Raw genomic sequence first — 22,465 nt, 5'->3', positions numbered from 1 at the left:
TTAAATATGTACTTCAATTTAAGCATTTGCACGAGTACCATTCTCAAGCACATGTTGAAACATGGACTCAGACTAAGTACTCCAGGAAACAGCTCTCTTGGTTTCACATTTTGATCTGAGCACTGCATTAGTGCTCTACAGACATTACCCTAACTGTGAGACTGACTGCATCCAGATTCTTGATCTTTCAGCTGTTTCCTGAAGATCCCCTTTATCTTCAAAATCATGGTTCAATTCATAGCACATGCTGATAGATGATTATATCCCTAACATCATTTTTTTCCCCTGATTTAGTATTTGACTGGTTTCATGTGTAAAGAAAATAAGGAGAAAATCCATGCATACTTTGAGACAGCATGAAATCACTTCAGTAGTACTCAGCTGCCAGAGCAGTGGCCTCCATGTTTATTTTCTCTATGGATTTATTTCCTTGCACTCCTCTGTATGATTCTATTTCCAACATTATAAAAGATGGCACTGCCCAGCAAATCAGCTATCTCGATTCAGTTGTACAAAGCTGTCATCTTCCTATTCTAGATCAGATCTTCTCCTCCATTTAACAAAAAAGAGTAGAGAAAGTGCTTTAGAGGTGAGGCATCTCCTTCACTTGCCTCTTCCACTCAGCAATCTGGGAACTCTTCTAGTTTTACATGGATGATCCAGTGAATACACACTCTGAGCAGCTGCATAACCAAATGAAAAATTTCACAGTTGTTTCCTTTGGGAACATTCTTGGTTCTGTGTTGTTCCAACATCCCTTGCTGTCTAACTGTAGCAACCTATGAACTCTCTTTCATCATCTCCCTGTTTCTGCTCAGTCAAGAGAGATTTCTATTTACATAGCTGTCTGGTGGTGACAGTGACCAGACAGACCCAAGAGGCTGCCTCCTCTCCCCAAGCCTGTATCACTTCAGGGATGTCAAAAAACACGATAACAGAAAGAACAATCATCTTGATAATGGAAGAAGTGCAATTCTTCTTCATTTTGCAAATTGGAGGCTGCCTGCCTCTGCAGTCCTGACAACAGGCAGGCAGATGCCAGTTGTTTATAACAGTCTGTTAAGGAAACGACAGATAAAAACTGCATTGACCATTTCTATTGTCACTGCTTGCAACAGCTTAACGGATGTACTGAGATTGACTAGAAGGACCTTCTGACTTCATTAGCATACCATCCAGTTTAATGATTAATAAAACACTATGCACGCTACAAAGTCAAACTGTTCAGAGCTAGGAAATAGCATAAATAAGTTTGCTGAACCACTGGTTCAGCATTCTACACATTTCTATACTACCTAGCAGAGTTTCTAATTTGCTTAGAAAATGCAGCCAAAGGGGATGGAAGCTTCTCTTCTGGTTACAGAATATGAATTATCCAGAAAATTTTCTCTTCCTTCTGAAACATTTGACAGCATTTCATGTTTTTAGGAGAGTCAATCAGATAAACAGTGAGCTAATTAGCCAAATAGCTGTAGTACTACTGCATAACAAATGAAGACCGGGGTGTGAGAAACACACAGCTTAGGATGACTAACAGTATGTGCCTCCAAACAGAAAGAAAAGTTCTTGATGATTAGAATAATGAAACAGTTGAGTTCTACTGTTATTGAAAGGGGCACACGAGGAAAGAGCAACCCAATGGAAATTATGGAAATTCTGTAGCATAATGCTGTCATGCGCTGGGGCTTTTAATCAGAGGGTGATCAGAAATGTAAATGGCTTTATTTCTGGAGGATCTTGTTTTGAAGTGTAGATACTCTATGTGGCTTCAACTGACTGAGTAGTGCAAGAAGCCGATAACTATCATATTAATATAGAGTGGTAGAAATAGCAACTCAGAAATGTTTGTTATATTTAAAACTTGAAAATGAAAGAACTACAATGCTTGTGTTATTCCTGCTTCAGATCCAACTCTCGGCTGTTTCAGTATTAATTTGGTGCACCACACTGCCTGCACCAAGGGACACCACCTATTTTCTCCATTGGCATCTTTGGCAGTACATATTTTGGTAGAAGTGGGCAAATACTGAACATGGGAGTCCAGAGTACATCTGACTATTGTCTGACAACACAGGATATGCTTTGGAGCAGTATCTGCTTATATCCCTGCCCTTAACATTGCATGCAGTTCTTATTGCCTCAAACAACTCAGATACCTAATCAGAAGAAAGCTCATAGACTCATTTGCTTAAGAAAGGTGAACAATACATTTAGCTTTCAGAAAACATTTCAACACGAGTAAAGCGTTTTAACCACACAGATGGGATGCTGGATTCTGTCCTTTTGTTGACTTCACCTAGTTGATCATCTGGGGATTTCACACAAAGAACAACTCCAGATTTTTCTCTTTCCCAATCAGAGATCACTACTGGACTGCATGAGAACTGCATGCTTTTCAGGCTGCAAAAGGTAGGCTGTCACTAAGGAAATAGCTTGTCAGTACTAGAACAGATTGTACCAAGCAAGTCTTTGACTACATGCATTCTGGCATTTGGAAAGATTGTTTTTCCTTACTATTTGATGGGCCTTAATGTTCTGGTATAAAGGTGGGACCAGTGCCAGTTTGAGCACAAGACTCAAATATTTTAGGGATGATCCTGGAGAAGATCATTTATTAGAACCAAGCCCTGTTCAAAGACAACAGCCATTTGTGCCCCCTCTTCCTGAAACAGACTTTTTTTTTTTTTTTTTTAAACAAGATTTCTTATATATTGTTTACTTTGACTTTGAAGGGTAATTTTCAACTTTGTTAACTGCCAAATCTAAGATTTAAGAAAAAGGAAATGTCCTACAGAAAAAAAAAAAAGAAAGAAAGAAACAAAAGAAATGCTGGTGGAAAAAAGATAAAGACTGCCTCTAGGGAGTCTTCACAGTGACATACCAACATAGTACACTGCTCCTTGTTATGCTTTCCCTTCCTGAGCATGGATGGCCAGATGCAGACAGCACACATTAAATGGCACAAAGCTTCATCTTGATAAGCAGTTTTCATACCAGAATGCACATGCATTTTTCCCTTAAGAATCTCACATAGCTGGCAATGACGACTTATTCATCAGCTGATAAAACCCTTTTCCACCTCATTCATGTCATGTCCAAACAAAAACCTCCAGTCTTAAAGGAAAAATATTTCTGCCTTTCTGACCTAGCAGTTCCTATACTCCCATCTGTTTTCATTTTTTCCCATCCTTAGGGTTATTCATTTCTTCTCAATGAAAAAGCAACTCTTCTCTGACTTCACATCATCACCCCCAGCCTGGAGTCAATCACACACTCTCCAACCTGTTCCCACTCCCAAGACTAGCTGCAAGCCTGACACCTCAAGCAACTCCTCATCTAATCTCCCCCAGCCTGTTAACTCCCCTTCAGCACCCAGACCTTAATCTATTTAACAGCTCCTCTACCAAATTATGACTATCAGCAAAAGCAAACAAGCGTAAAAGTATAGGTCACTTGTGTTGTATTTTGCACTTAGAGCTTCCTAACACTCCTTTACTGCCTGCCAGCTCTCCACTCTCCTAAGCATACAAGATACTGGTAGACACTACACCTTCCATGCCAGCATGAAGCTTTGATAACATTCTGAAGATGTTGAGAATTTATTTAACTCGTTATGTTTTGTGATGCTGCTGCAGCTTTTCCAAAGAGCACAAAAGAGTGCCAACGGTACATACTGAGAAATCCTGCTCTTGTTGCCAGGGCACATGCTCTTGTTATTATTTTACCTGTTCTGTAACACCTGTCTGTTTGAGAACCATCATAGCTGACCCCACATGGGACCACAAAGAGCATCCTCATCTCAGAGGTCCTACAACAAGTATCGAAGAAAACAGCACTAAGGAGGGCTATCTGCACTCCTACAGTATGCTAAATCTCAAAAGTTAGATACTACATACTCAGTACTTTTTTAATATACATAATCAACATGGACTCAGTCTTAAAGAACATACTCACGTCTCAATAATTTCAACTTACAAGCTGGAATTTTTGGTGAACAGGGACATTTTTCCAAGTGAAAGTTTAGATGAAATCTGAACCTTTTGTTCCAATGAAGAGGACAACTACATAGACCTGAACTGTATTTTAAAAGCTTCTCACTTTCAGGAGATGTCACTGAACATATGTCTGTGTCTGACCATAGCTGGTACTCTGCTGCACACCGAGCCAGTGAAGCTCAACACAAACATCTCTAAGGTGAGGAAACTAAAATAAAGGATCACCTCTCTTATGATATTTGAGATGACTTCTTCTAATTACCCTTCCTAATCTTGGTTAAGTCCTTCGGTTGTACTTCAGTAACCTCCCCCCCTGCTCCCCAAGAGTTTCACAAGGGTTTTGAGAGCATAGTTTTTATTTTGATCCTACCCTTAGCTCTCCCTGCTTCCCAATCCTCTTAATGCCTTCCCTGTGGCTTCAAGGATATAAATATTTGTAAATTCATTTAACAGCCACCTGAGCATACTGATGAACTTTCTTTCCGCAGCAAGAAACGTCACCAAACAATGTGGGTCACTGGTACCCAGATGTACAGAGCAATTAGGAAAGTCTCTGTTCCTGAAACCTTAGGGATTTTCTCAATAAAAAGATTGGCCCAGGCTGAATTTCCCTGTGAATGTGAACAATTTTGGTAACCTTGTCTTGGTGGTCCTTTCTTCTGTGTATGCATGTAACTGCATGGATTTTTCTAACTCAAGTCCCCAAACACTGATGAAGATGCAGAACTTTTGGAATGAGTCCAGACGAGGCCACTAAGGTGATCAGAGGGCTGGAACACCTCTCCATGAGGAAAGGCTGAGGGAACTGGGCTTGTTTAGCTTGGAGAAGGCTCTGGGGAGACCTCATTGTGGCCTTCAGTACTTGAAGGGAGCGCATAAACAGCTGTTTACAAGGGTGGATAGTGATCAGACCCAGGATGGGTCTGATTTGCAGCAAATTCCTCTTAGAAGTTACTCATTATGGTTCCTAAATGCTCTGCCTCATTTGTACAACTTGCAGCTAGTGCCTGCTTTTGCCTCTTAGTTGTGTCTTTCTGAATTTAAAACTAATATTTCACTTAAGATTCCTGGGCCTGACTGCCGTGTACTGACCTTCCCCAGCTCTCTCAGGTCCTGGTGGATGCTGAAAGCATCAGTAACTCACATTTAAAAATCTCAGTACCTCACAGACTGAGGCCAGAAGTTTTGGAGTTTGAGTCCCTACTCCCATGGGAAGATCACGAGGCTTCTCATGAGCTCCAAGCATGTGATTTGGCCTGGGAAAAAGACCCTATTACAGGCAGCAGCTTTCAAGATGGTTGGCAGCGGTCCAGTACAGGTGGCCATTGCTTTAAAAGCCATCAAAAATAAAATTCTCACATGCACTTCTGTGAGTTTTGCTCTCAGAGCAAAAGCCCCTTGAGTTTTACTCCATTTTTTGTCACATGGTTATTTCAGTAGCTTCAAGCAACTTCAGAGCCTTGTGTTCAGGAACTCTTCTACGTGCACTTCTTCACTCACCAAAGCAAAACGTGCAACAAGGAGCCAAAGAAATAAGATTTATTTCTATCATTAATTCTGTTTTTAAGAGGGGTTATACTTCTTCAACGTAACAGCTCTGTTTCCTGAGCTTCGTAAGATTCTTCTGTTTTAAATGATTTCCAAATATTGGTGGAATGCAAGCAACAATGTGAATAATGTGAAGGACAATTCAACAATAAACCAGCGGCATGGCAGCTATTATATGTAAGTTAATCATTGCATGTTAGGAGAAATATTACAGAAAAGAAAATACAGATTAAACACAGACTTACTCACCTATACACTGAGTATATGTCATGAAACTGACATCTATTTACTCCCCTGACTGTAATGACTGAAGAACATTGGATAGGCAATCTAATTACATGACAGAATAAAAAGATTTTTTTTGTGTGTTGCAAGGGTCTGTTTTAAAGGCACCACGGGGACTCCAAGTTTTCCTTCACACAGATATTTCCAACACACAGATATTCCCCCAATAAATTAAGTCAGCAGATGTGATGTACAGAAATTCTGCAGCTGTACAAATTGCTGTTTCATTGGCAGAGACCCTTGTCATGCTTGTGCTTGCATGAGCAAGCAAAATTACATTACCCTGACTATACTGACATACATGCAACCGAACGCACACACAAAAAGCTGGAAGACCAGGGTGTCTAGACCTCTAATTCCAATCATGAATCAATTCTTTGATTCATTAACAGAAAACAAGCTTGAAAGGTGATGGAGGAACCTCTTCCGTTGTTTCAGAAAAAAGAACAAGGAGGGGGAAAAAAAAGTTTTCTTTGGCTTCAGAGAAAGATTTCCTGCCCTATTCCATGATCTCATTAGTGAATGATGCAGGCACACCCCACCCCCAAGCGCAGAAAGCCTGGCTTGAAACATCTTGGATTTGCTGCTTATTTTGCAAAAACAACTATTTCTATATAATTAATTAGAGCCTCCCTCCTCTTCCCTCTCCTCCCTGGATGGAACCTATTTATAGACCATGAGATCACCAATCCCAACCGGTACAGAAAATCTTTGAGGAAAAGGGAGAGAAAAACAAAAGCTTTTCTATTTGCTGGATATTCCCAGCATTCTCATCTTTCCTCCTCCTCTCTCAGCATACATATTAACTGGAGAACAGATACTACAGCAGATTTTTAAAGCACACAATCTCAGAGGTTTTTGAACAAGTCAATAAAACTCCTTTGCTTTCACGGTGATTTCCATTTTCAGCATTTCAGTCCATTCCAATTGGACTTGCATCAGCTTCCACTACACAAGCTCGACCATTCTCTTCCCCTAACAGGTGAGAACTGCTGATTTTCACTTCTACAGAGGGAAAAATAATAAGGTACATTGCCAAGACCTACTGTCCCCTAAGCTATTAGGTCAGTTGTCATGCATCCATTATGAGGTTGACTATATTTCAGCCAAGCTGCTCCTTACCCTTTTTCCCATGTGCTGACGTCCAGCTACGCTTACTCAGGAAGTTAACTAGGAACAGCTTAAAGGTCAGGCTTCCACCTGCCCACACAGCAACTTTCATCCCATCAAGCTATACCCAGCTCGTGCCAGAGAATATTAGCAATATGAAGAATGCTAGTTAAATTTGGGCACAAAAGACTAAGGGATACAGAGACTATTCTTTAGGATAAACTGAGTACATGCCCTAAAAGGAAGAGATGGTTGCCTATTTCTACAGCAGCAGGTGAATTGCCCACAGTGCCCACTGTGGAATTGCCCAGGTAGTAACGGCTGGAGACATCACATTTTCCCTGGAATCTCTTTACTGCTTTTCAGGAAAGAGATGAGAGCCTAATTCTTGCCTTTATAACCTTTCACAGACAATGGTAGAAAAGTAGTAGTAGCAGAAAATAGTTCTCACCACAGCAAATATGTCCTTATTGGAATATGGCTGTTAATGACAAGATTGCGTTTCTCCTCTCCCCAGCAGCAATTAGGATCTTAAAAGTTACATCGTTGCTGACATCATCAGTCTAGGAACTTGTGCTGGGGCTCTGGCCTCTGCAGCCATATCCATGCCCCAGGGACCATGAGCTACCTCACACTTGGCATTCTCATTGAATTTCTCAGCACAGGGTCTGCGGGTCCAGTCGGGATAATCTCAGGCTCCTGATTAAGCCTCTCTAACTCCTGAACATGACCCAAAACAAATGTTTTCCCAGGGCCAGAAAGTCAGAGCTGCCTTTTCTCCCCATCTCTATGCGGCTCAAACACTTTCCTGCTGGGAAAGGAACCACCGGAGCTGAAAAGGTGCAGGGGAGACAGATGTGCAGCGGCAAGCAGTTACCAGACTGGAAGTACTGGAACTGCCAAGAGGAAGCCTCCCACTGTGCCATTTCCCAGGCACTTTGCTGATCGGTAGGACCGTGCAGTTTTGAGAGCTTCACCTAGCTACTTCATGCAAAAGCTCCTTGCTTTTAATGCTCAGCTTGAGGGGTGGCTTTGGGATGTAATCTGTGAAAGAAAGATCTGGGAAACATTGGAGTAAGGTCAGTATCTGGCAGCTCATTCATTTTCTACAAAACAGAAGTAAACAAACAAAACAAAAAATTTAAGCTGTTCCCCACAAAAACATCCCCCATACATCTAGAAGCCTGATGCAAACCAATGAACACATCCAAAGAGATAAGGGGAAACCGTTATCTTTAGGTAAGACCTGCTAAGCTATTCTACCCTAGCTGGAGAAGGATTAGGGACATACAGGATTCCAGACTTGATCAAGTGTTCCTACAAGTATTTATACTATCAACTTGTTCATATTGTACCTTTTTTTTTTTTTTTTTAACAAATTCAACTTCAGTTTTCCATACACACTCACACATGCATGCACATACACATTGCTCCATTCATTAGGAAGGCACAAGGTGAAATAAAACATTGTGTACTTGCAACCAAGCAAAAGAAACTATTTCCTAGAGCCAAAGCCAATAATACACACAATCCACAAATAACCCAGGCCCAGACACTTCACCGCAGGTATTCTGTACCCACACTTTATTACCATCAAAAGATATGATTGTTGAGGGGCCAAACACATGCATATAATGTTTACATTTGCAGGGGTCTTTCAGTAGACTGTGATACACACTGTTTACTTCTGCATGAGTTTTCCAGCTTGGCATTGGAAAGGACAGCAAACATCACTTCTAGTGTGAATTCTAATCACATAGATCATTTAATATTCTTATTTTCAGGGTCAGGGTCATGGGCTGCACAGCCAGTTTAGCTTAGCTGCAGACCAAGGGGCCACTGCTCCTTCCCCAGTGCACCTGAGTTACAGAGAGAGACCACTGACCAGACCCATCTCTGCTGTAGAGCCATAACAGAAAAGGAAAATGACAAAGGGAGCAGCACTTCAAATGGGTGTCCAAGACCAGCAACAGGGCAGCAAGGATGGGAGCAGAAGAAGCCAGAGTCAGTTTAACTAGTGCTTGATTCACTAGCTGCTGTCTTATGTAACTACCCTGGTAGACAAATCTTTCGTTGCCTTCTCTTGAAATAATGTTTTTCTTTTACTCCAAGAGAAGCAGAGTTGTCCCATTTGAAAGCACCTAGTGTCACAGACTGCCATGATGCAAGCAGCCAGCCTTCTGTATCCAACTAAAGGACAACAAAAAAAAAAGGAACAAATTAGCAGGAAAGCACCCTGGCCAGCTGAACCTCCACCATGTGAAAGGCAAATGGAAAATGGGCTGAGCAACCTCCTCTCCATTTGGAGCACTGCTTTGGGTGCTGTTCTCAAGCAAGATACCAGTGCAGGCTACAGGTGCTCCAGTATCAAGAACAGTCCTTGAGATATCAATACAGACAAATGCAAAGCTGGAAACAGCCTAAACCTCATCCCATCTCCATCTCCTCCAGGTACTTACACTTTATTTTATAACTGGTAGCTTAACACATCTGGTCCAACAATTCTCTGAAGCAACCGGAGGCTGAAATGTAGACAATTCTAAACTGTAAGCCAACTGTGATTGGAACTTCAATATATACTACTACTTGGAAGATAAAGATAAGATTTTAAAAGGATGAATTCAAGATACGTTTGCTTCCTCTCATCTTAAAACATGAACTTGCAAAAGGTAATCTAGTGCACAACTGCCAGTGTTATTTTTTCAAGTTAGACTAAAGATTTCATGAAAAGAATAAAAAAAGAGAGCAAGTGATATCATCTATCTGGACTTGGGCTAAGCATTCAGTGCTGTCCTGTTGACATCTCTAAACTGGAAAGATGTGGATCTGATCTGCAGACCCCAGGAACTAACTGGCTTGTCATACTCAGGCTTGCTGTCAGTGACTTGATGTCCAGGTGGAGACCAGAGATGAGTGGCATTCCTCAGCTGCCGGTATTGGGACTGATACTATTTAAGAGCTTTGTGGTGACATGGACAGTGGGACTGAGTGCACTCTCAGCAAATTTGCAGACAATACCACTCCACACGGTGTGGTCAACATGCTGAAGGAAAGGGATGACATCGAATGAGTCCAGGGCAGGCTTGAGAGGCGGGTCCATGCAAACATAATAAAGTTCATCAAGATCAAATGCAATGCCCTGCGCCTGGGTTAGGGCAATCCCAAACATGAATACAGGCTGGGCAGACCTGAGAGCAGACCTGAGAACTCTACAGAGTGCTGGTTGATGAAAAGTTAGTAGTTGGTAACACACCTGCAGTTCAGAAAGCCAGCCATATCATGGGCTGCAACAAAAGGAGTGGCCAGCAGGGTGATGGATGTGACTGTCTTCCTCTACTCTGCCCTCACAAGGTGCCACCTAGAGTACCATGGCCTAGAGCACAAGGACATGAACACATTGGAACAGGTATAGAGGCGGGCCATGAAGATGATCAGAGGACGGGAGCACTTCTCTTATGAAGACAGGCTGACAGTTGGAGCTGTTCCACCTGGAGAAAAGAAGGTTCTGCGAGGACCTTTTTAGCAACCTTCCAGTTCTTAAATGGGGCCTATAAGAAAGCTGGAGATGGACCCCTGTCTCGGAATTATCTAAATCTAGCTGTGTCTGTGACAGGGGAACAGCAAGGCCATCAGCCCAAAAGGGAAAGGGGAAGTGTACAAAGATGGGAGCTGGGCCCAAAAACAGAACAGCGGCAGTGATCTGAGGAGGAAGCTTAATTTACTAAGTATGATATCGGAATGCAAGACAACACAATCTAATACAACATAACTGGAATTGAGGCTAATAAATCAAACAAAATGAGAGAGAGACTGTCTGAAACCTAAGGCCTTACTCTGAATTGAAGACAAAACAGCAGGGTAGCACACCTACACATGCCAGGCAGCAAGAGAGTCCCATGACTTATGGGTCTTCCCCTCTGAACACAGAGTCTGGGATACGCAGTTCTTCCTCTCTTCTGAGAACCAGGTATCTGGAAAGGTGTCAGTCCATGGATCTGGAGTATTAACTCTAATTCCCTGAGCTTTACATGGTATTATGATGTGGAACACCAATAGCAAAAATCATAAAACCATGATAACCCGTTAACAGGAGTGCAGTGATAGGACAAAGGATAATGGCTGGGTTTTGTTTGTTTGTTTGTTTGTTTTGTTTTGTTTTTGTTGTTGTTTTTATTTGTTTTTAATTCTCTTTTAGAGGATAAGTTTAGACCAGGAAGAAATTTTTCACTATAAAGATGCTGAGGCATTGAAACAGATTCCCAGACCAGCTGTGAACGCCCTATTCAAGAAAGTGTTCAAGGCCAGGTTAGATGTGGCTTCAGGCAACCTGGTATAACCCCTGCCCATAGCAGGGGTATTGGAACCGAACGATATTTAAGGTCCCTTCCAACCCAAACCATTCTATGATCCTGTGAAAATGAGACTTAGATGCCAGGAAACACATGAAAAATGGAGACTTAGATGCAGGAAAAATTCCCTGATCTCCAAAACACTCAATCTTTGTGTACAGAATTGTTACAAAACAGTGCTTATTTCATAACCAGTTTTCAAACCAACATAAAACCTTTGCTTATAAAAATGTGAAGATGCAGCTTTTGACAAAAAAATTATATTAGCTACTACATGCTCTAATACACTACTAAGCCCAGAGTAACTTCCACAAACTTGCCATGTCTTTTAAGTTCCATATACAAAAACACAGTAAAACCCTGAGAAAAACAAAGAGTAAGGGAGATCAGGTTTCCTCACTCCATTCTGATATATCTGAAAAGGAATCACAACAGCACAAAAATTAATACGACAAATTCACCTAAATTCACCAAGAATCTAGACTCTACTATTCCCAGGAAAGCTTTCATACCATAGAATAACAGAATCATAGAATGGCCTGGGTTGAAAAGGAGCACACTGCTCATCCAGTTCCAACCCCCTGCTATGTGCAGGTCGCCAACCAGCAGCCCAGGCTGCCCAGAGCCACATCCAGCCTGGCCTTGAATGCCTGCAGGGATGGGGCATCCACAGCCTCCTTGGGCAACCTGTTCCACTGCCTCACCACCCTCTGGCTGAAAAACTTCCTCCTAATATCCAACCTAAACCTCCTTTGTGTCAGTTTAAAACCATTCCCCCTTGTCCTATCACTATTCACCCTTGCAAACAGCCGTTCCCCTCCTGTTTATAAGCTCCCTTCAAGTACTGGAAGGCCACAGTGAGGTCTCCCCGAGCCTTCCCTTCTCCAAGCTAAACAATCCCAGTTCCCTCAGCCTTTCCTCACAGGAGAGCTGCTCCAGCCCTCTGATCATCTTAGTGCCCTCCTCTGGACCAAGAGCTCTACATCTTTCTTGTGCTGGAGGCCCCAGGCCTGGACGCAGTGCTGCAGATGGGGCCTCACAAGAGCCGAGAAGAGGGGGACAATCACCTCCCTCTCCCTTTTTTCCACCCCTTTTTTCATGCAGCCCAGAAGATGTTGAAGAGCACCAGTCCCAGGACCGACCTCTGAGGGACACCTCTTGTGACAGGCCTCCACCCTGACACAGAACCACTGATCACAACATTCTGGCTGCATGCAGCCAACCAATTCTTAATTCATTGAACAGTCCATCCTTCCGATCCTTACCTCTCCAATTTAGAGAGAAGAACTACAGAAAATTTGTAGGATTAAACATGTAGACACAAGACAATTATCTAGCAAATGAAGTTCTCCTGAGAGTCCAGAAGAAGGCACGTCCAGAATTACACACTGGTATGATTCTATATTATTCATATCGTTACGTGTACAACCAAGCTACATATGCTTTTTAATCTGCCAGCAGTGCACTTCATTTGATTACACATTTATTTTAAATAATTGTGGATGACAACCTGTCTTTTTGTGGGTTAGATTATTCCTTCATGACCTGCGCATAGAAACATTGAAATAAGCTTTATATCAGTAACACATTCTCATGTACATGAGTGCGTGCTCTTCAACAGCCCAAGCAAAACACAGGGACAGGAAAGTCATTAGGAGGAGAAAAGGCTCTGGAGTAAGCTTTCCTCCATCCTGACTACACATCTAGATGTATATACATGTGCACACATGTGGAATCACAGTTGCAAAAGCAACAGGAGAGTTGTTTTTTCCAATATTACAGATAACTCACGGGTTATAACATCATTATTTTTCAGTAACAGAAACAAATATTTTAAAACATGCTTCTCAAAATTAAAAGCAGAAAAAAAACACAAGATGGCAGAAACCAAAGATTCAACATTCATTTCCTAGTGGTATTTTTGAAAGCACATATAACATATGCCCACATAAGGAATCTCCTGTGTGTAAGCCATCAATCATACTGAATATTAGCGTATTCAACTGCAATACAGCTATTCCCTCTTGGTGTTATAATGAAAAGCTTAAATTCAGAACAAGGGCAAGAAATAAATTCATATGTCATCAACTAAACACAGTTCAACAAAAAAGCAAGTGGAAAAGCTTACTACTAAAAAAAAAAAAAAACAAAAAACAAACTGTAATAAAAAAAAAAAAGCTTTTTTTCCCCTTCTTCTTTGGTGGTAATTCTCTAGTGCAAAAAATACTGTTAAGGTAGTAACAGTAATAATGAGTTTGGCATCGAGTATTTTACTGGAATTAATAAACCTTACCTCAGCCTACCTCAGTCACCAAAACGCAAAGCCAAACCAAATGCCTTTTGAAAACACACACAGGATTTTGGTCACGCAGAAACCCAAATGCAAGGCACATCACGACTTTTTCCACCGAAGAAACTGATGACATGATAAATACTATATTACCTTGTGACACTGATGAAATGCAAAGATATAAATCATTACTTTCTGCACTGGGACATTGAAAAGTTGTAAAATTGTCTTTGATTGCTTGTTTAAAGAAAAAACAAAAGCTTAGCAGTAAGGCTAAGATCAGGCTGATCCTGGCTGAACCCAAGACTGAGCAAATGCTCAGGGAGGGACATGCTGAGAGGAGGGAGCCAACCTTGCCTCATTCTTTAAAAGAAACCGAGCTCTTCTGGGTGTATTTGAAGGAAAAAGAAAGAATGAGCAAGAAAGAGGGAGAGGAAATAATGTAAAAAAAAAAAAAAAAAAAAAATGTGTGGGACTTGCCTTTTACACCGGAATCAATCAGGAGATTCCATCAATTCATAGGAGAGTCAGAAAAACATAGCACTGGTACCAAGCCAAAGCTCCTCATTGCTTAGGTGCAAACACTAGCCCCTCCTTGGATTTTCAGCTTAGAAGCCTTTACACCTTACTAATCTTTTTGACTGCAAATAAAATACAGGTTTTTTTTGTTTGATTGGCTGGTTGTTGGTAGTTTTTGTTTTTGCTGTTGTTGGATGGGTAGTTTTGTTTTTTTTTTTAAAGTCTTTCTAAAGCTGTCCAAAGAAGGACTGACTGCAGTACCATGCCTTATGCTTATTGAGAATAATCAAAGAGGGTTTTTTTTCTACAGATCCTATTAGCATCACGGGAGAAATCTGAACAACTAGATTAAAGACAGCAATTACCATCGCTTCCTGCCACAGAGCTTGGCAACTTGAATGTATATATTTACACAATTCTATGGGATTTTCTGCTCAGGGTATCAGTTATCTTCTGGCACCATCTTGATCCGCCTGTCTCAGAAGTGATGAAAGGAAACTCCTACAGGAACAGAACTGACCTCTCATACCAGAAAGCCAAGAGATTGAAACTTCAAGTTACAACAAAAACAACTCCCATACCCAAGAACCTCATTCTGCAATTACAGCCACTAAAAGCTGTGGAAATTCTTCCTTACTTCTGCAGGTGGTACTCCAGCTCGTGGGACCTTATCTACCATCAGCAGGCTCTGCTACAGCACAGGCTGCCTTCCAGCCTCTAAAAAAAGTGCAATTCACATAAGTGTATTCATCCACATCGCTGTTCTTCCTTCAGAAAACCATTCCCCTTGTAGGTTCACGGGAAGAACAGGGCTAGGCAGTCAAACAAAACCTCCCTTAATTGGAAACACACAGGTCATCCCAGGCTATTCTCCCAAACCACTATTTTTACATCCAATTATATATGGAAACAGTCAAATTAACAGTCACGATGAGCTACTTCCAGGGTAATCACTTTCCTCATCACAAAACCCAGAGCAAAGCCCAATCAGCAGAAAACTTCTCAATGTATCTGGCATGTTATTCCAGCGCCACTGAGTCTTTAGAAGCAAATGTCTGATAACAGTCCACTGTTTTAAGGTGTTACAAAGTGTTTTAAAACAAATAAACCTCTCCTATCCTCGCATAAATTAACACCACCTTTTTATATTACAGAACAGTTTTTCACTCTAACCTCACCCAAAAGAAACATGCATGTCATCTAAACTATTCTGTTCTTGAATCTGCAATTTCTGCTGCTTCCTGCGGGTATGTATTTGATGATTCTCTACATCAAGTTATTTTTTCATGACAAATAGCTTAAAATTGCAAAAACTCAGATCTTTAAAGCCAGCTGGAGTTAGCTGCATCCAGTTTTGCAAGGCCTGAGTCATTTAGGGTTTTGGAAATGTACATGCTATCAACCTTCAATCTGATTTGCAAGTGTTAAACTGCTCCTGAAATTAGGATTTAATGATCAAACTCACATAGGTTCTTCCAGCACTAAACAGAACAAGATCTAAATACCTGCAAAATCATAACTTCTGAACCATTCCAATAGGGATTGTGCCAACAGACCTTGGGGATTTTGTATTCTATTCATTGAGCTAATTTGTTGGGAAAAAATAACAAGGATTTATTTCAGATATACACAGTAAGAGGAAAATTTACAGGACTTCTATCAGTACTAATTATACAACTAAATCCAATGCAGCAAATGTTTTCAGTGACTATGCGAGTGAAATGTGAATCTCAAAAGAAAAGCCTGGATCAGAAGTTTAGCCTTCAATTCTTACCTGCTAAGACTAGGGGATACCAAACACATCTAATAATCTCTGCCCTAAAAAAAAACATTACTTCTTACTTAGCCTTATGGAAGCATGAAAGTGAAGATTTTAGATTAGATGTCGGGGAAATTTTTCACTCAGAGGGTGGTGAGGTGCTGGAACAGCTGCCCCAAAAAGCTGTGGGTGTCCCATCCCTGTAGGCATTCAAGGCCAGGTTGGATGGGGCTCTGGGTAACCTGATCCAGCGGTTGGCAACCCTACATGCAGCAGGGGGGCTGAAACTAGATGATTTTCCAACTCAAGCCATTCTATGATTCTAAGGTTTTCAATAAATATTCATAGAAAAAAGAAAATTACAAGGGTTGTTCTGAAAGTAACGCCTCCTGTTTTATTATCTCGGCACAAGATGTCAGAGGTGGATGTTGGTAGCATGGCAGTAAAGTTTGAACCTTCCCACCAGTATTCCTTTACATTCTGTTGTTGTGTGACAGACAGCAACAGAGGGGCAGTTTGACAAAAAGGTGTCTAACACGGAACTGTGTATGAAGCAAAGGTGTAGAACTGATTTCCTCCATTGGCGCTGATTGATGCTTGCTGAACGTTCATGGGGACCAAACAGTGGATGTCAGTGCAGTGAAGTGGTAGGTGGGGTGGTGCAGGCAATGATATGAAAGACCTGTCACATTCCAGACAACCACACACAGCTGTCACATCACAAAATGAAGAGCTACATCGTGAAGACTCAAATTTCCACTCAGGCCACTGAAGAAGACAACCTTTTTTTTTTTTTTTTTTGGCAACACGATAATGCCATGCCCCATATCACTCTAAGGACTGTGGAGCACATTGCCAGTCTTGGCTGGACTGCCCTACCACACCCACCATATAGTCTGGATTTGGCACATTTTTATTTCCATTTGGTTGGGATGATGAAAGATGGGGCTGTATGGGCAACATTTTCCTAGTAACATCATCACAGCAGCTGTGAAACAGTGGATGACCTCCACGACGCAGATTTTTATAAGCACAACAAAGAATCTTAGAATCATAGAATGGATACAGCTGGAACGGACCTTAAAGGTCATCTATTTCCAACTCCTGCAACGTGGAACTGGGGTGCCAACCACTAGATCAGGTTGCCCAGGGCCCAAACCAACCTGGCCTTGAATGCCTCCAGGGATGGGGCATTTTTGGGCAACCTTCTCCAGTGCCACATTCATGTTCTGTGTGGGGTCTTGTTCCTCACTGGAAAAAATGCATAGCTAATGGCAGTGACTATTGAGAAATAGTGCTGAGAACTGGCTCTATCAAACAATGCTATTGTACTCTTTGCACCTGCTACAGTTTCAATGGAAATAAATCACAGAATTGTAGAATTACAGAATCACCAAGGTTGGAAAAGGTCTCCAAGACCATCTAATCCAACCATCCTCTTCCCACCAACATCCTCCCACTAAACCATGTCCCTTGGTACAACATCTAGATATTTCTTGAACGTTTCCAGAAACAATGAATCAACCACCTCCCTGGGCAGTCAGTTCCAATGTCTGACCACTCTTTCAGAGAAGAAATTTTTCCTAATTCCCTCTATTGCTGTTACTTGGGAGAAGAGGCTGACCCCCTGCCATGCCACAACCTCCCTTCAGGTAGTTGTGGAGAGCTATAAGGTCTCCCCTGAGCCTCCTCTTCTCCAGACTAAACAATCCCAGCTCCTCAGCTGCTCCTCATAAGACCTGTGCTCCAGACCCCCACCAGCTTCACTGCCCTTCTCTGGACATGCTCCAGGGCCTTGATGTCTTTCTCATAGTGAGGGGCAATATACGAGGCATTACTTTCAAAGCAACCTATGTAAAATACGGAATGAAGTCAGACAGCTTGAACTAAGAGCATTTTTTTCTTTTCAGTCAAGAAATTAGGTAATTGTACTCGAGGGTGCACCCCAGAGCAACAGTAAAGCGTTAGATTCACAGAAGCATGGAAGCACCACAGAATCACAGAATCGTAGGGGTTGGAAGGGACCTCCAGAGATCATCGAGTCCAACCCTGCGTCCAGGCAGGTCTTGAATATCTCCAGAGAAGGAGACTCCACCACCTCCCTGGGCAGCCTGTTCCAGTGCTCCGTCACCTCACCGTAAAGAAGTTCTTGCGCACATTTGTGCGGAACTTCCTATGCTGCAGTTTCTGGCTGTTTCCCCTTGTCCTGTCTCCGCACACTGCTGAAAACAGTCTGGCCTCGCCACTTTGCCCCCCACACCTTAGATATTTATAGACCTGGGTCAGATCCCCTCTCAGTCTTCTTTTCTCAAGGCTAAACAGACCCAGCTCACTCAGCCTTTCCTCATAGGGGAGATGCTCCAGGCCCTTCACCATCTTTGTGGCTCTCCACTACGTGAAGATGACTGCTACTCTGCTCATACTTCTGAATTGTGGCAATAAAAGCTCTCCTGGCCAAAGGATTACCATCCCTTCACAGATGTGATGTATTGCTTGGGCAGCCTTACAGGCATGCTTATGTCAGCGCAGGGCTTACAGTTTCCACGCCACTTGGGATTGCTCTCCTGACACCCCAGCAGAAGGGATGACAGGAGCAACTCCAGCTCACTCCATACAACATCAGCTAGCTTAACTCAAACCTCTAATTTAAAAGGTTACTGCTAACCCGCTAACTTCTGTGCCAGTGGATCTAAAGGAGCAATAACCACTGGAAAAGAGGCATTATGAATACCCAGGATCTGTGGTGTCTTCCTCTGGCACAAGTGGATCTAAAAGAGGGCATGTGTCCTTTTGTGCTCTATCAGAATCCTACTCTGACAGGACTCTTAGAAAATATGTGCAGCACAGGAAACTAGTGTAAGAGAATTTCCAAATTGGAAAAAATTAAATTCTTCCTGCGTGCACAGCTCTTCTGGGCTCTCTTTGTCAGGAGATGGAAGCAAGCACTCAAAGAGCCGGATTAGGTTTGTACCTGACCTGCCTGCTAATTCAAACAAGGCACCACACTACTTGTTGGAAGAGAAACCACAGAGCCCATAAGCAGCGTGACTCAGGTTATCACTGTATTCATAATGAGCACCAAGGTTTCAGATGCACACAGAAGAATTACAAGAAATTAATACATTCTAGGAAGCCATAACCTTGCAGCTCTCTCTGGCCTGGCCCAGCCCCACAAATTTCATCCAGCTGTTGCTGGTGAAAGCTGCTGTGAGAAGCAGCAGGAGTGCTACACGCAGCTGGCTCTGGATGCTGGGAGCATGCCTGAAATACAGAAATAAACCACGGTTGGGAATGACAGTCAGCAGCAGGACTTCCTGACCTCCTCTCTCTTTAACCCTGAGATGTTCCCTCTGGCTCTCGCAGAGAACTTCAGGAGCAGCCAGAGATTAATGCTATAGATTACCCATGACTGGGTTATTGTTGTTGGTTATATTATTATTATGTTACATATGTTATTTTAATACCGTTGGGATACAACCTCCTGAACTGATTTTGTAAAGATAAGGCTGTGCCTACATTCACACCCAAAACTCAGCTCCTTGATGTGCTTCCATCGCTCTCCCTGCACTTACCTGGCACTTCCCTTGGGAATCCCATTTATCACACTGAACCTGAAGAATATCCACTCCCAAAAAAAGGGGGAAAAAGTCTGCATCATGAGGGCAGGTGCAGAAGAATGGAATTTTGCCTTTCAGTGGTGGCTGCTGTACCAGCCTACCTGGGAAATCTCTGACAAGTGCCAGCTGCCATGGCCAGAAAGCTTAGAGTGTTTTTTCTGTAACTATACTAAAAATATCCTTCTGCTCTGAGCAGCAGCTAATAAATGGTTAGTAACGAGCTTATTTCTGAGAAGCATTTTCAGCAAAACTTCACAAGTCAGATGGCAATTCCAATAGATGCAAAACAATGTCAAAATCAGAAGTAATAGCTTGTTATTCCTTTTCCAGACTCCTTAGCACACAAATAGCATTCTGCATTCTTCTATACAAAAGCAGCAACAACACATCTGTTAAGTGGGTTTTTCAGGCTCTGAAATAGCATTCTTGGAGTTGAATTGTGATTATGGGACAATGAACTTTAAGATTAAAAAAAATTAATTAGCAAATCTACTGTACTCAAAAGAGATGGCCAATCTTTATCAACATTCCTTAAAAAAAGTCAAAGGGAACAAGTGAGATGGACAGTTTTAATAAAAAAAAAAAAAGAGAGAGAGAGAGGGAGAGAGCAATTACGTGTCTTTGTATTTCAAAAGGAACGTTTATTTTAGTGGACACCTCTTGAAATTTACTACATTGCATTCCTCCCATGCACCTGTAAAAAAACACCACTTCTTGCTGTATCTGAACTTCAAACTTTGCTCAGGAGGATGGTCAAATTTTGTCAGACCCAGTCTTTGCTCAACTTTGAGAGAATTTTTTTTTTTTCTGACATTATTTAATTAAAAGAAAGAAAAAAAAAATATTATATCTGGCTTCTAAAATCTCAGTTTAATTCCGCCAAATTAGAAAGAACTGAAAACTAGTGTAAATGTTGTTACTTTCATACGACACTGTATGTTTAATGAAACCATACTGAATGGAAAATAGTTTGCACGTTAAGCTACTGGAGATTAAACCCACACTGTATGTTAAGAATTCAGGAATTTCACCACTTTGCTATTTTGTAGTTAGGTGTTCATTTCCCCAGAATAGTGTCTTCCTGTATTCAAAAAGGGTGAGGGATGCCTTGAGTCCAGGATGGTAACACTCCTGTGATAACAGCCCCTTAGGAGGGCAGTAATGACAACAGAGGTGAAACCAGCACAGAGTGGGCATGGATGAGAAGCTGTGCTCTGGAGCCCACACCACGTACTGAGCCACAGGAGGAGGGCTGCCTGTCAGATGCTATGGAAAGAAAATGCTGGGCTCCATCCATGGAGCAGAGAGGACTGGCAGCAGCACAGCAGGAAAATCAGAGAGTGGAATAAATTGAGCCTTTTCAACGTCAGTCAGCAAACACTTTTTCACCTTGCGGAGAAGCAGCAAAGCTCTGCCAGATGCTCTGCCCATTGTGGCTCATGAACTCTCAGCCTCCACAGAGCAAAGAGCTATCCCTGCTAACGCACTTCAGGGAGTGTACCGTAACCAGCAGTGGGCTTCTTCATCCTTTTCTTCTCAAACATGAATTGTGGCATTTTGTAACTCCACTGGGGAAACAGCATCAGCATTTGCACTGTCAGTTCTCAACGTAACCGGTCTATAGGAAGAAACAGCCAGACTGGGTCTGCCAGAATCTCCACTGCAGACACAAGTAAACTAAACAGGAGACTGACGTGCTCTCAAAAGGATTGGCTAAACAGCTCGTCATGCAGTGTTCCAGGGTCCCTTTTCAGGAAAAGTGTCAAGATACCTTTCTCTTCCACTCCAGTGTTATTTGTTAGAAAGCACTGCAGCAAGAAGCTTCTAACGTCAAACAGCAATTTTGATTCTGAAATTGCTCCACTAAGGGAAATCTTATGAGTCATTATTTTTACTCCAGCTTTATATTCTGGATTTTTGCCTGGGCAGCGTTCAACAAGAAACAAAATCTATTTAAAGTACATGCCCAGTACATATTATGCATAGATGTCAAGGGATGGGAGTAGTTTATGAAAAAACACAATCCATTATAATTTATTTTAGAGAAGCATTGTTCAGGGAGCTTACGGAAAATATAACTCTAATTGAGGCTAGGAGTTGTAATCCAGTTTCCCATCTGGACACATGGTGTGGCCAACAATCCATTAGCTTGTCTTGAAGCAAAAGCTCATTGAGAGGAAGCAAAGTTGCCCAACACAGCCCTGTTATTCAGAGTTTCAAAACCGTTACTAAGCTATCAAAAAACCTCAAACCAGAAACACCCTATCAAATCAATCACACAAACAGTGAAATAACAGGAATAACGTCTTGCTACTGCTTGTAAGACCTGAGGAAGAAAGAAGCCTATACTTTTCTTTGATATGTGCTGCATTTTATTATTCTGTATTTTTTAAAGAAATGCTGGCTTCGATTACAGAAGACAATGAGTGGTGAGATAACCCTACAACAACATCATCTGCTTCCAGAAATTACTCCTTCTAGACAGCTTTCAGCACAGCTGTTTCAAGTCTGCTTTAGATCTCAGCTCAAGGTAAAACACTAAGGGGAACAGCACATCATCTTCAGCTTGTTCCCTGACAGCGTTGGCCAAGAAGGACAACAAAAGCAACTAGTGTTGCAATTAATTTGCATGTAAAGTATATAACATGTAAGCACAGAATTAAGAAAACAACTGTATTTTAAAAAACGTACATCAAATGGTTTCCTCTTCAGTGTAAAGCAATGGAAACCATAGGACTGATTTCAACAGGAGCTGGGCCCTGAAAGTCTTCACGTAAACTTCCATTAAGGAGAAGCTGCATATTGGGATAAGGTATTTCTGGTTTATTCCTTGCATTGGTTTTTTTTTTTTTTTTTCTCCTGATAAGCTGCACACTTGCAATACATAATATCCCTAATGGAAGCTTATAATGCAAATAATATCCATAATGGAAGATTATAATGCAAAGAGAACTTTTTCAGGTTTGTAACTGTGTGTAGTGTCATAGTCTAAT

At 41.8% G+C, this 22,465-nt stretch overlaps 1 protein-coding gene across 3 annotated transcripts in view; it reads right to left on the bottom strand.

Annotated features, from left to right (window-relative positions):
- ITGA9 (integrin subunit alpha 9) overlaps nucleotides 1-22,465 on the bottom strand; it is a 213,282-nt gene that overhangs the window by 59,772 nt on the left and 131,045 nt on the right. The gene's annotated exons all lie outside the window — the stretch shown is intronic.

Source organism: Phasianus colchicus, chromosome 6 (genome assembly GCF_987193195.1).
Source record: "Phasianus colchicus chromosome 6, bPhaCol1.hap1.1, whole genome shotgun sequence".
Taxonomy (NCBI): Eukaryota; Metazoa; Chordata; class Aves; order Galliformes; family Phasianidae; genus Phasianus; species Phasianus colchicus.
This window is presented reverse-complemented; position numbering and strand designations above follow the sequence as displayed.